The following is a 12,831-nucleotide window of genomic DNA, read 5'->3' on the forward strand; positions in this document are numbered from 1 at the left end:
TACTTCTTATACTTCAGCTTCATGGTTTATTTCTTCAGAGCTCAAAAATGAAACAGCGACAGACTGTACACTTCAAATTTTATCATAGTTGAATGTGACCTTGCTGAATGTGGAAAACACAAAAATTGCCCCACAAGTAGTAATATGACTCCACACATTTCTTACTTACACATTTTGCCATAACATTTGATTCTGGCTGCTACTATTTTTTTTGTTCCCTAATCCATATGAAATGTGTAATAAAGCCCTATCCCTTAGGTGCTTAAAACTCATTTTACAGTTGCTCATCTTACCACTCCTTGATGAAGTAAGGGGAACAGTAAACAATATACTAAAGTATAAATTGTGACATAAAGTGGAAACAATTTTTCAGGTCGTTGGAGCATGGCTGTAGTTAGCAAGGAAAACAAAACTATAATGAAGATATGACCATAGCTTCATCCATTATTGTTTTATTTGAAAAACAGGTGTTGTTTTCTGGAAAGTAGTCTGAGATAGGACAAATCTAAAAATTTCTTGTAAATGGTCCACCATTCTATGTAAATAGTTCAGAATTCATTGTATAATTTGACAACTGATTTTTCTTTTTGGGGGGAGGGTGGGGGGGAGGAGAGCATCAGGGAAGAAGGTACCGACTTAGAAGCACCTTGAAGAGTATTCAGTTTTCCTAAGAAGGTTGTGGAACTTCAGTGCAATTTAAATCTTCAGTGCCATGCTGCAAGTGAAACCAGTTAAATTTGTGTCTTAGCTAACAAATTCACAGGAGGCTTTCTTCTTCCTCTCTTCAGTAGCCTGTTACACCTTTCAAGTATTAAATCTTTCCTTCCTTATGTGAAAGTAATCTTTCTAATCAAACAGTAGAAAGTATAGTCCTTATATTGTTTGATGCACTATTTGCATGTCTTTCACGAAGATATTTTTATTTGAAGTGGGGTACAGAACGCCACCCGAGAACAAAACAAGCTACTTCACATGGTAAAGACTGGCTTATTGCTGTCTTTTTATATGATACTTACTTTTACAATGGTATGTCACTATTAGCTTAGCTTATACATCTAAATCTTAAAATTGTTATCTAACCAGTTGCTCATTTGTACAAATCATTACTATGATAGTGTCTGATAATTTTTACATGCATTTGGATGTCTTTAGTTGTTCAGCTAAACAAAAATCAAAAAGAAATAGAACCCTTTTTGATTGCTTGCCTTTAACAACTGTTAAGATCTCACTGAAACAGAGACTTAAAATGACTTTTTCTGACTTTGACACTTCAAAGATTAAAAACAACAACAAAAAAACAACCCTTAAAGCCTAACCGTTATCTTACCAGCCAGACAAGAAGTGAATGAGTAACTGTTTACATATAGCACATGCAAGCTTTAAAGAATTAACTACTTTTATTAGCTACTGCAGTTACTTTCCATGTCGTTATATTTATAGAATATATGTGAAAATAAATGAATGCATAAGCAATATGAAAATTTAACTTGGACAGTGGAGCAGTGATATATAAATTGCATTTACCCATTAAAGATGTAAAATCTGAATCCTTTAATGAAATTAATCTTTTGTCCTGATTAAACTGAGGACTAAACTAAGGAAAAGTGTTTAAAACAAAATATTTTGTCCTGATCATTGGCTCATCTATTTAACAAGTCATTTCTCCTGACATTTGAATAATTTAAATGTATGAGAAATAATGTACATTATTAAAACAGTAAAAATTTCAACTTGAATTTTATTTTAAATATCTTTCTGCATTGTCTCTGATTAATGATACCATTTCTGGTCAAAGAGTAGTCTCAAAAAATAAATATTTAGCTCAGAAAAAGACCTTGAGACATAATTTAGCAGATAAAGTGCAAAATGATTGAGAAGAATTCTGAAACTTAAAAAATAAACTTAAGAAGTTTAAACAGGAAATAAGGCAGAAGCCATACAGAAAGACAGGGTTATTATGTGCATAATGAAAGTTTTGTTTATGGAGTAAATAGAAGAGTGAAAGATCTAGACCTGTGTAAGGTTGTCAATATTTGGCTTGCACTGAGTATTTTTATCTTTATGTTTATTATATAAACAAAATTTAGAAATTAACATACAAGCAATTTTTGGACTGCTATGTCTTCCCCAAACCTCATGAAGGTAGGGTATACTGGTGTCAATGGGAGCTTAACTGCTCTTTTACATAGGTAATGCTAACATGCTTTTCATTAAATAACATGAAGACTACAAATTATTTAATTATAATCTCATCTCTCTCCTATATAAGAAAACTTATATCAGAATAGACACCCTCTATACCTCCCATAAAGGATCTGCAATCAAGGGGTCAGAGCAGGTCTTGAAAGGATCTCTTGTGTTTGCTCAAAATAAAAGTCTTGATTTTGCTGTTTGTCCCAGTAGCTTACAAACGTGTGGTGTGTCCTCCCCCAACGATTTATCTATTATAGTGCAAATGATAGAACACACTTGTTTTAGATTCTTATATTACTCACCCATTTTAATGACTTGTGTTGCATGCAACCAGGTGTTAAGGGAAAAAAATAAAGCCTTAGTTAGAAGAAAGAACTATCTATCCTAAACGTTTTTTTTATTATTTCTTTCCTCATGAAATCCAGTATAAATGGTTTTAAAATGTCATTCTTAGATGCCTCGGGGTTCTGAGAGAGTTGTTACTTTAACCTCCTGTATCTGTACACAGCTGGGAAATGGGCTCTGTTACAAGCAGCTCCATCAGGACCGACTGGCTCACATAAGCTTCTTTGGCTTGATGCATTTTGAAAAAGAAGGGCTTAGTGAAAAGACCTCTATAGTGAAACACTCTACAGTGAAAAGAAGTCTTCTAGTAAAGCTAGCTTCTAAATACTCTTACAGTTTTTAGAGAGCTTTCTTAGGCATTAGCATTACAAAGTGCGATAGCACAATTTGCAACAGAAACCAGTGTTTAACCCTGTGCAGAAAACACTTTTTCTGGTTTTGTATACAACAATGCCATCCTCATAAAGCTTTTTGAACACACCTGAGATGCTATGTAAAACAGTTCTTAAAGGATCACATCAAGGTCACACAAGATGTGAAGTAAAAATTTTAAACTTAGAAAGCGCTAACTAGTTTCTGCTTTATGGTAGCACATTAGTTATTATTACTGTTTAAATTTAGGAAGAGTAAGTCTTTCACTTTCAAAGTAATATTTATTTTCCAATTGTGACATTCTGGTTAGAATCAAGAGATATTATGCCCATTTTCAGACCTTTATATCCTTATTTAAACTACTTTTATTACCAGTTATCTGTTAAAGGCATGCATTTTTCTTAATCTGTTCATGCACAACTACCATTTGATGGTAATATGAATTCAGCAAATAGACTGAGGGCTGGAGCAAAGGCCTGATATTACTAATTCACTAAGAAATACATTTACACCCAAAACATGCACTCAAATTTTGAGACATGACTATGTCACAGTTGTAATGACAGAGCTTTACTATTATTCACGTACAGATTTATATCTGCATCCACCTTACTCTGGCAAATGCAGTGCTAGTTCTCACTTATTTTTCTGGAATGGAAAACAAATAAGAGGGTGTTAGCTCGGTGGGGGAAGGGGACATTCAAAGAAGTGGAAGATGCCATCCTTTTATCTGCTGAATATGAGTACCTAATGATGAACATATGAATGTTCATCATTAGTGGCTAAGTATCTTTCACATGGAATCAAAAGTTTTCACAGAGTCTTTCATGGACTTCACAGCAACTGCAAGCCCTCTTTCTCTCTAAACAAAATCCCATTCCTAGATTTAAAACTATTAAACTGTCTCCTGTATCTGCACTATGCGATTTTATTTGCTGTCAGCTACATTTGTATTGATTGCTGATGACAGCCTAAATTCAGCATCTACTATGTCAACATCCTGCACGTATTTCTTTTTACTCCTTTAATGTTTGAAAGGCTGTTTATTGTCTAATTTTCACTTAAATTTTCAAAACATATATACTAAATCCATTTAGAAAAGGCTGGAAATTTTCCATACTTTAATTTGAGCTCAGATTAAACTGGATTTAACCTCAGTTTATGAGGTAAATCCAACTGCACGCTTCACCGGATTAAAAATTGGCCTTTGCATAAATTTTGCTGACAGATCTATGCTCCTGTCTGACTCCAGCCACCTCCAAAAATATTTGAAGTGGACCTTACCATAGCAGCTTGAGCCTCATCTTCAGGTAAGAACTCATTTGTATTCTGTTTGTAGTTTATGCAGAGCAAATGCAGATTTTTGAAGAAAACTACATATACATCCTGCACTAGGCTGCAGCTTGAGTAAAAGCCACCCCCATATTGCAACCATAGGATCTAGGAACACAGTCAGGTTGGAGGAATAGTAATTTTCCTGCGAACAACAACAAAATCCATTTTTATATATTGCTCTTTAACAAAATCCAATGCCACTTAAAAGAATGTATTCATATGTCTTTAGACCTAGAAGGAATTAACAGTGATCACCCAGCCTACCCTTCTACAGAAACCAGGTAGATCTATTATGCTCTTTTAAACAGCTTAAGCAGTTTTATGTCTACTAATTTTCCTCCACATGCACTGAACCTAGAAATTCTTTGTGGCTGTTTCCTTCAAATATAACCTCTCTCTGGTTCAGGAAATACTTGATAATAAGGATAGTGACAGCAATAATTTAACATTAAAAAAAAAAAAAACAAACACAGTTTGTTAGATGCCACAATACTGTAGTGTGTAAAAGGAGAAAGAACACTTGAAACAGGGAAATCTGAGAAACGTGCTCTGAGCTTTATCCAGAAAACAAAATACAGCACCACAGAGGGATAACTACATTTAGTACCCCTAACCTAATTAGGGTTACTAATTTATAAGTAATAGTAGCATTTATAAGGTGCTTCTGGTAAGTGGCTCTGTTGTAGAAGGGAATATTGGTCTAAAATAATATTCAAACCTGTAAAACCTAATGCAATGTTAATCAAGAACTAGAGAAAAAAAAACAACAACGTATAAACTCTGATGAAAATCATTTAGACGTTATTTCTCAGGGTACAAATATTTTTATATCAGTTTTAATCAAAAGAAACAAATGGGATTAAAATTTAAGCACAATCTAAAAATGCTCTAGAACTTCAGGATAATATACAAATGAAAGTTTTGTAGTGTCTAGAAAAACACTGAACTTACAAAGTATAAATGGAACGTTAAATCTAAATTTCAAATTTAAATCTGAATCACATCTTAAGAGCCAGTTTAAAATATAAAATGCAAACTCAGCATTGCAGAGTCTGTGGAGGTAAAGAAACAAAACAAAACAACAGTTTAGCAGAAGTTCCACTCTCAGGGCAAAGATTGTGGGTTGTACTTCTACATGAAGTCATCTTGATGGTAGGAGTGTAATTTGATTGCAACTGAGAAATGGTGTTTAAGCAAATACTGGGCTTAGTAGATGAACAGCATAAAAGTAAAAAAGGCCTTCAATAATGAAAAATACAAACGTGATTAAAATCCATTTGTGCAAAGAAAAATTAGAAAAAATGAACTTTATCATTTTTCTTTATATTATCACATAGACAGAATATGTAGTTTACCCTTTGCTTTCTCTGGTAGCTCATGTTATTTGTACTGTATTTGCCACTTCTCAGCTCCTTTCCAAAGCTCACTCACTACCTAGTAGTGCAACACTTCGCATCTTCCCCTAGAAAGATGTCTGATGTCTCACATTACACTTCATCTCTTCACTAGAAAAATAGGATGTGCTTATTTTTATTCAGTCTAAAATAGTACAGTAAGACAAGGTTTTTACAAATACAAAATAACCTTTATATAAAGCAGATTTTCAGCAAATGTTCTTCTTAAAAAGATTACCTGAATCTAAGTAGACCAGAATAGAAATATTTATAGTTACAGCTGCTTGAAAGTTTGCTTTAACAAAAAATGATTTTTTTTTTAAATTGAAAAAATGAAGAATTTTCATAAATTCCTCAGGAAAACTTTAAGTAGGTTAATCCAGTGTCAGACACTAAGGGCAGCAGCAACAAAAAATACAGGCAATTCACAATAATAAGAGGTTTCAGAAAATTACCTTAGAAACTTACAAAACAAAACTTTTGTATCTTTGCCAAATATATAGTACTACTGACAAGGAATTAGAAGTCAAAAGGAGTACATAATCATACCAAAAAAGTTTTCCTCTTAAAATAAAATAACAATGATAATAACAGAATGTATTAGTATAGAACTATGTATTATGTATGAATGTATCAAGCATGTAACCCTGATGCTGGCTACTAAAGGAACTTGGATTCCCACAGGGACCAATACTGACAAAGATCTATGTAATGACTCCCACTGCAGAGTTGGGCTGTAAAGCTTTACTTCAAGCCTTGCTTGTTCCTGCACAGCAAAGCAAAAAGAATCACAAGCATAAAAAAATTTATACTCTTGCCACAAAACCATTCAGGTATACAAATACTACAGCTATTTATATTTTGTTAATTTTTACTTGTTTTAATAAACTAGGACAGTAATTATAAGGACACTGAAATGCAGTGGCATTGGGATAGTATATTAGCATTTACAGAACTCTAAGTAATTATGGGTGGAATTCAGGCAGAGGAAAAAATAAAACAAAAATCCCTGAAACTGTAGTGCAAACACAAAAGGAGATATTGAAAAGGAGCAGTTAGATTACCAACTGTAGACTCAAAACTTTATTTAGCAAGTCCCAGCTCTGTGTGATGGTAGTGCAAATGTAATAAGTGTAAAAAATGTATCAGGTACTGCTGCAACTCAAAATGAATGACTTTTTTTTTTTCTTCATTTTTCTACACAATGTAGCTTGGAGTTTTACCTAACATACATTTGTTTTAAATTCAGTTTAAAGCCTCTGATTGCACAAGGGGGATTAACTTTATTTTTGATTTATTATTATAATCAATATATGAAACGCATGAAGAAATTCAAGTACTTGAATTGTTACTTAAATCTCCAAAGGCCAGCTAAAGCCCATCTTATAATATTTCTTTTCAACTGTATCTATTGTTAAGTCTTTTCAAAATAATGCAGTATGCAGGACTGACAGCTCTGATGGTAATAAATACTGGAAAAGGCAATTCCTGAGATAGCACCATTAATCAAGCCACACTCAGCTATTCTGTCAAAAATACTAGTTGTGTTAATTGCAAGGCTTCAGGTGACAATCAGCTAGCAGGCTCTGCTGATTGAGATGAATCTTTTAATGATAGCTTAGGTGATTATCTTCAATCTATATTTACAGATCGCTTAGGCTGCTTGATTGAAGAAATTACTGATGAAAAATTCACCGAGGTTGGCATTGTTTCCTAGGAACAAGAATGATACTGGGCAGCAAACAAAACACACCCCAGTCTCTCAGCTTCCACTCCTGTGGCAGTACTGCAGGCTCAGCTACCAACCTGTAGCAGACCACACACCTGCTCATGACTGATGATTGATGATTCACACTAGCTGTTAAGTGTCAAAAAAGCATACCTACATCACCTTTGAAAGAGAAAGTTACATCCAACTTACTCCTGAAGTATTTAAAATCAACTGTACTTCAAATTTCTTGGAAACTATCTCTGGGATTCCCATTTGCTCTCCATCCCTTTCCTTTTCAGAAAAACACATTGAGGATTGAGGAATCTATGTTCTTTCAGTCTCATTCTATGTTTAGAGTCCAAATAAATAGACTACCATTATAGTCTATTTGATGTTCAACATGCAGCAAATTCAGCATTAAATATCAGATTTGTTCTCACTCTTCTACTCAAAACCCACAAGACCTGCAGAATTTTTATTTATTTATTTATTTTTAAAAGCAGCTGTTCCTAACAGGAATTTTTATCTTATTTTATTACTTTAGCTTTCTTTATTGAGAGTGCCTAAGTTAGAGAATAATGTCTGAAAATACTGTTTCCTAGCTGTTGCAAATAGTGAAATCCTTGTGTGCTGGAAGTGGACTGTGAGATAAATAGGAATGACCTTGCAAATGTCCTTTATGCCCATTCACAACCATTTTTTGCCATAACTGTTTTATGATAATTTGATAATTTCTTTATGGGCCTGCCAACTGCTCCTAATTCTCCTCTCTGGCACAGGAAAAATTCAATATATGTATATATATTATATATATGTATGTATATAATATATATATACATATGATAATATATATGAATACATATTCATATATATATATATATTGAACAATTCAATAGTTTCTTTTTGAAATGATAAGAGGCAAAAAATACACTTTTTCCAGAATTTGGAAATAATGCCTAAGACTATCAAGATTAAAAAAAAAAAAAAAAAAAAAAAGAATGCAGGTCCCAGTAACCCTGTGAGGTACTCTAAACATTCTTGGATTTAAGAAAGATTAACTATTCAGATTACAATGGGGTTAAATTGTTCTCCCATGAATAGGCTGCTAGCATTAGCAGAACTTCATTAAAAGCATTCATATTTGTCAACAGTGTAAAAGGATGAGATTTGTGGTGTTCTCCACACAACAGGTGATAGCAGGCCTGAAACTGTGTGACTGCAGTTCTGTCTAGTGTGGCAGTCAGCCTCATACATGCTTTGAGAGTAGTATCTACTCAATTGCATTCCATAGTTATGAGTGAGGAACACCTACTTGATCATTCAGTGATGCTTCACACATCTTTATAACATCCTCGGAAACAGACACTTAGGAAACTTAATAGATGGGAACTTAAGGAATCCCAGTGATAAAAGATTCTTGATATCAGAAACCTATGTTCTTTACTCTCCAAAAGTTGCCTTTAATAGCCTGGTGTTGGTGAACTCCTCAGGAACTGAGCCTGTTTTCTGAGCTCAGCTGATACTCAAAGAAAGCTTGCCAAAAGCTTGGTACCATGTACTGCCTATTACTGGCATAGGAATGGACATATATCCCAAGATGTATACTTTCATGAAATCTTACTTTTGCCTTTCCAGAGAAGCAGATCTTCAACTGAGATCTTCCTCGGTACTTTAAGTTTCTTGCTGAAACTGTTCCACCTTGTATAAATGAATTGCAACGGCATAATGATTAGAACAACCAAGTGCAACAAACTCCCTGTAGCCATACGCTGAGCAGCATTTAGTATGTTTGAATGCTCTTAGAATGTTGAATCCAGCCCTCAGGTCAAAAGGGTAAGACAATGAACAGAGCTTGAGGGCCTAATGAATTCCTAGCAGTAGGAGTTATGGGTTTATGTATTCCAGCAAGAGAAACACACACAGATGTCAGAGGCCTACAAAGTTAGAAAGCAGCACCTGAGATGAAGTACTGACATCCTCATAGAGCTTGAAGTGTTGCACTCAGGTGCTTAAATCCCTTTTGAACCTACCAAAGAAAGGACAACTTTTCTTTTTCAAAGGATGGAGCATTCAGATCTTTGCATACTAAGACTAAATGCTTTTGTGGTTTTGTATTGTTCAGTGATTTTTTTTTTACTCACTGCCACTTACGTGAGATTGTCTAATATTTGACCAGATTGCCTCAACTTCTAATGTGCATTTAAAGTTCTTGCATGTTAAGTCTGGAAAAATCATGGCTACAAGGCAAAGCATAATGCTTAAATGAGACATCAATTGACATACTACAAATATTTAAGACCGATCAAAGGTACATCCACGGTAATTAGAAACTACAGTTGGAATATTTATGTGACATTTGTACTTAGAATATAGTGACACACTACATTGTTTTTGTACAACTTTATGTAAGATCAAATTTCTTAACTCTGAGAGACTTGATTTTTCAAATTAAGTTAGAGTTGTAAATCTATCGCTGAACTCAATTGAAGATGGTATCTTAGCTCAGCTAAGCACATTGGCACTTGTCTCCTGCTTAAATGTCTTTGTGATTCAGTAACCATACACCCCTGTGACAGAAACCCGAGAGACCAATACAGCAGTCAGCCCAAAACACAGTAGCTTAACACAAAGCACATCTCGCAGTGACTTTCAATTAGTCAGTCAAGAATTCATTGTGCTCTCATTTTCACAAAAGCACTGTAGTAATCCTACCTGCTCTGAAGTATGACATCTGTAGTTGCACAACCTCCTCATGGGAAATTCAAGTTCCTATTCTAACCAAGAGAAGGCCCTCAAAATAAATATTGGAGATTGCACTTTTCCATCCTGAATATGGGAAAGTGATGTTAAAGAATTAACTGTTTACAAGACAGAAGAGAATATTAGAAACACGAGCCTGTTGATGATATTCTCCCTGAAGTAATGGAAACCTGGTATATAAATCCCCTGATTTCTCACTTCTTTTGCTGAATTTTACTGGGAGCGAATGGTAAAGATGGGCATCTAGCTTGAGGGCTCATGTATGAAATCTACTGCAATCTGCAGGTAAGTTTTGAAGAGTCTGCTTTTGCCAATTTAAGTATGTGCTGTCACCAGCTGAATAACTTCCTGCATTCCTCAGTCCCTTGCTGCATACTCCTGCAGTCTACCTTGTATTGATATTAGCAGCTGGGTGGCGGTCTACTAAAACAGAACAGTTTGCTTACCCGCACTCTGAAAAAAAGGAAAAAAAAAAAAAGGGTTAGTTTTCAGCCAGACCAGAAGATTGATCCCTTTTGCAGACCTGCATAATCACCAAAACCAACCGCATAACTGGACAAGAGAATGCACTTTGGAGGATGCAGGTAGTACCACCCCTTCAGGTGCAGCAAAATGTTTATCCAACTGAAACCACACTCCAGAGATGGACAAAGCTAATAACATAACCTTGTCTTCAGCACTTTATTAGCTAATCATTCTCTATTCAGTGTATTTTGATGCATTTTATTACCACCACTGTGGCAATGTGCCTAGAAGCACACGAAGAAATGAGGATGGTATTCTGTACATACCTGAGGGCTTTGATACATACTCCTCCAGCAAACAGCTACAGTCAAATTGCCCTGGAGCTGTTTGCTACAGCACTTTGATCTGAAGTTATGAACCTTACAGCAGAACCAATGGAACAGGATGCAGGCATCTGCTATTGTCAGCACAAAGTGCAGAGAGAAGTCAGAGAAGTTAGACAGCTGGATCTGGCATGAAGACTTTGGGGTGTGCATGCACTCTGGTCTGCCAGTCCTGGTACAGGAACAGTAATCTTCAGAAAAGAGATACAGAAGACAGGTAGGAGGATAACATCGCAGAAGGCTGTTTGTTAACATCCTGAAACCCATGCAGCTGTGATATTACCAGCCTGAAGTCCCATTTTGTGGAGCTGTCACTTTCACTAAACAGCAACTGAAGTTCTCATAATTATTGCCAATAAGCAAGATCATAGGACTTCTCATGTTGACAGGTTCATAATGGCAAAAGATTGAATTTAAGCAGAGTTTATTAATACTGCAGCTACTCTAATATATTCTTTTTCTACTTCAGACCATATAAATCAAGTCTTCAGTAACAACCAAATTAACAAAACACACTTGACTGCGTATGAATTAGACTGTTTATAATACTTTTAACGTTTGCCCTTTTAATCTGCAATGCTTTAATCTATTACTGTAAAAATTTCAGAAAAAAATCTTACATAAAAATTGATTACACAACAAAAAGTAGAAAACTATTCCATGTTGCTCCTCAATGCTCAGAAAGAGTGCTGTAGATAAAAATATTGATTTAAAGTTTTAAAAACTTTAGTTTTTAAAAGTTTTAGTTGCTTTACACTTTTCTATGTATTAGTCTGCCAACCAAACCTCCATCCTCACTGATGATCTATTACAACTTGCCTTGGAATTTTTCCTCATAATGATGAGTGTCCAGGATCGGTTTTAAGCTAGCAACACAATCATTTTTATTTTCAAATAGCCTGTCACATCGTACTCTCTAAATAACCACATAAAGCAACTACTTGTGAACAATAAGCGTTCATGACCTAGCTAAAGTATAACCTGAAATCTGTAGTATTGCAATAGCGCAATCTATTGTGATACTGCTTCTCAATTGTAAGAGCTTCTCCCTCAATAATTTATCACCAAATAAAATTCCAGCTGAAGTGTACATTGGAGTCTGCCTGGAAAGTATACAGCAGTGTTACAAAAGAGATCATCACTTCTGAACAATAAAAAGCCCTAATATTTACAACACAACTATTTTTGCAAAACTTTACTTCCGAAGAATCAAAAACTTAAATTTCAAAGATTTTTTCCCTATCCTATTAGGAAAACATAAATGAATGAGAACACTAGCAAGAGAAAAACCCTCATCTACTGCCACACTTTGAAGTTGATACTGTTCTTATTTCACATACCGCTACCTGTCACTGTAAATATATCAGTTAATCACAACAAAAGAGAGTGTATTGTACCAGCCAGCAGGTGTATTTACCTCTGCTGATTCCAACTGTCTAGGGAAAACAAAAGAACACAAAACCACAGCAAATATTGTTAAATACACAAACATCTATAAGTGTTTGCTGCTTGACTCAGCAGCTCAAAGAATAACAACACAAGTCATATATAAAACCCAGAGATTCTACCACATCTCCGTGGTCATTTCAGTACTGTTATTTTCCTTTAAACTTAATGGAACTTATGTGGAGGAAATTATGTGGAGGAATGAACAGGCCCCCTAGTGAGAACATTTGTAGTTCAACGCTTACTCTATAGCTGTAATACAGAAGCGATGCATTAGAATAAACTTAACTTTTTCACCGATGTTCCCCCCCCCCCCCGCCACAGACTACAGTTATGTGCAGTGAAATCCTGCACCCATTGTTTCAAAAGTAGGATAAACAAGGTTGCTAAACAGTCGCAACAGTCATTCAGTAGCAAAAGCCAAACA

This window comes from Anas acuta, chromosome 4, assembly GCF_963932015.1.
Source record: "Anas acuta chromosome 4, bAnaAcu1.1, whole genome shotgun sequence".
NCBI classification, from domain to species: Eukaryota; Metazoa; Chordata; class Aves; order Anseriformes; family Anatidae; genus Anas; species Anas acuta.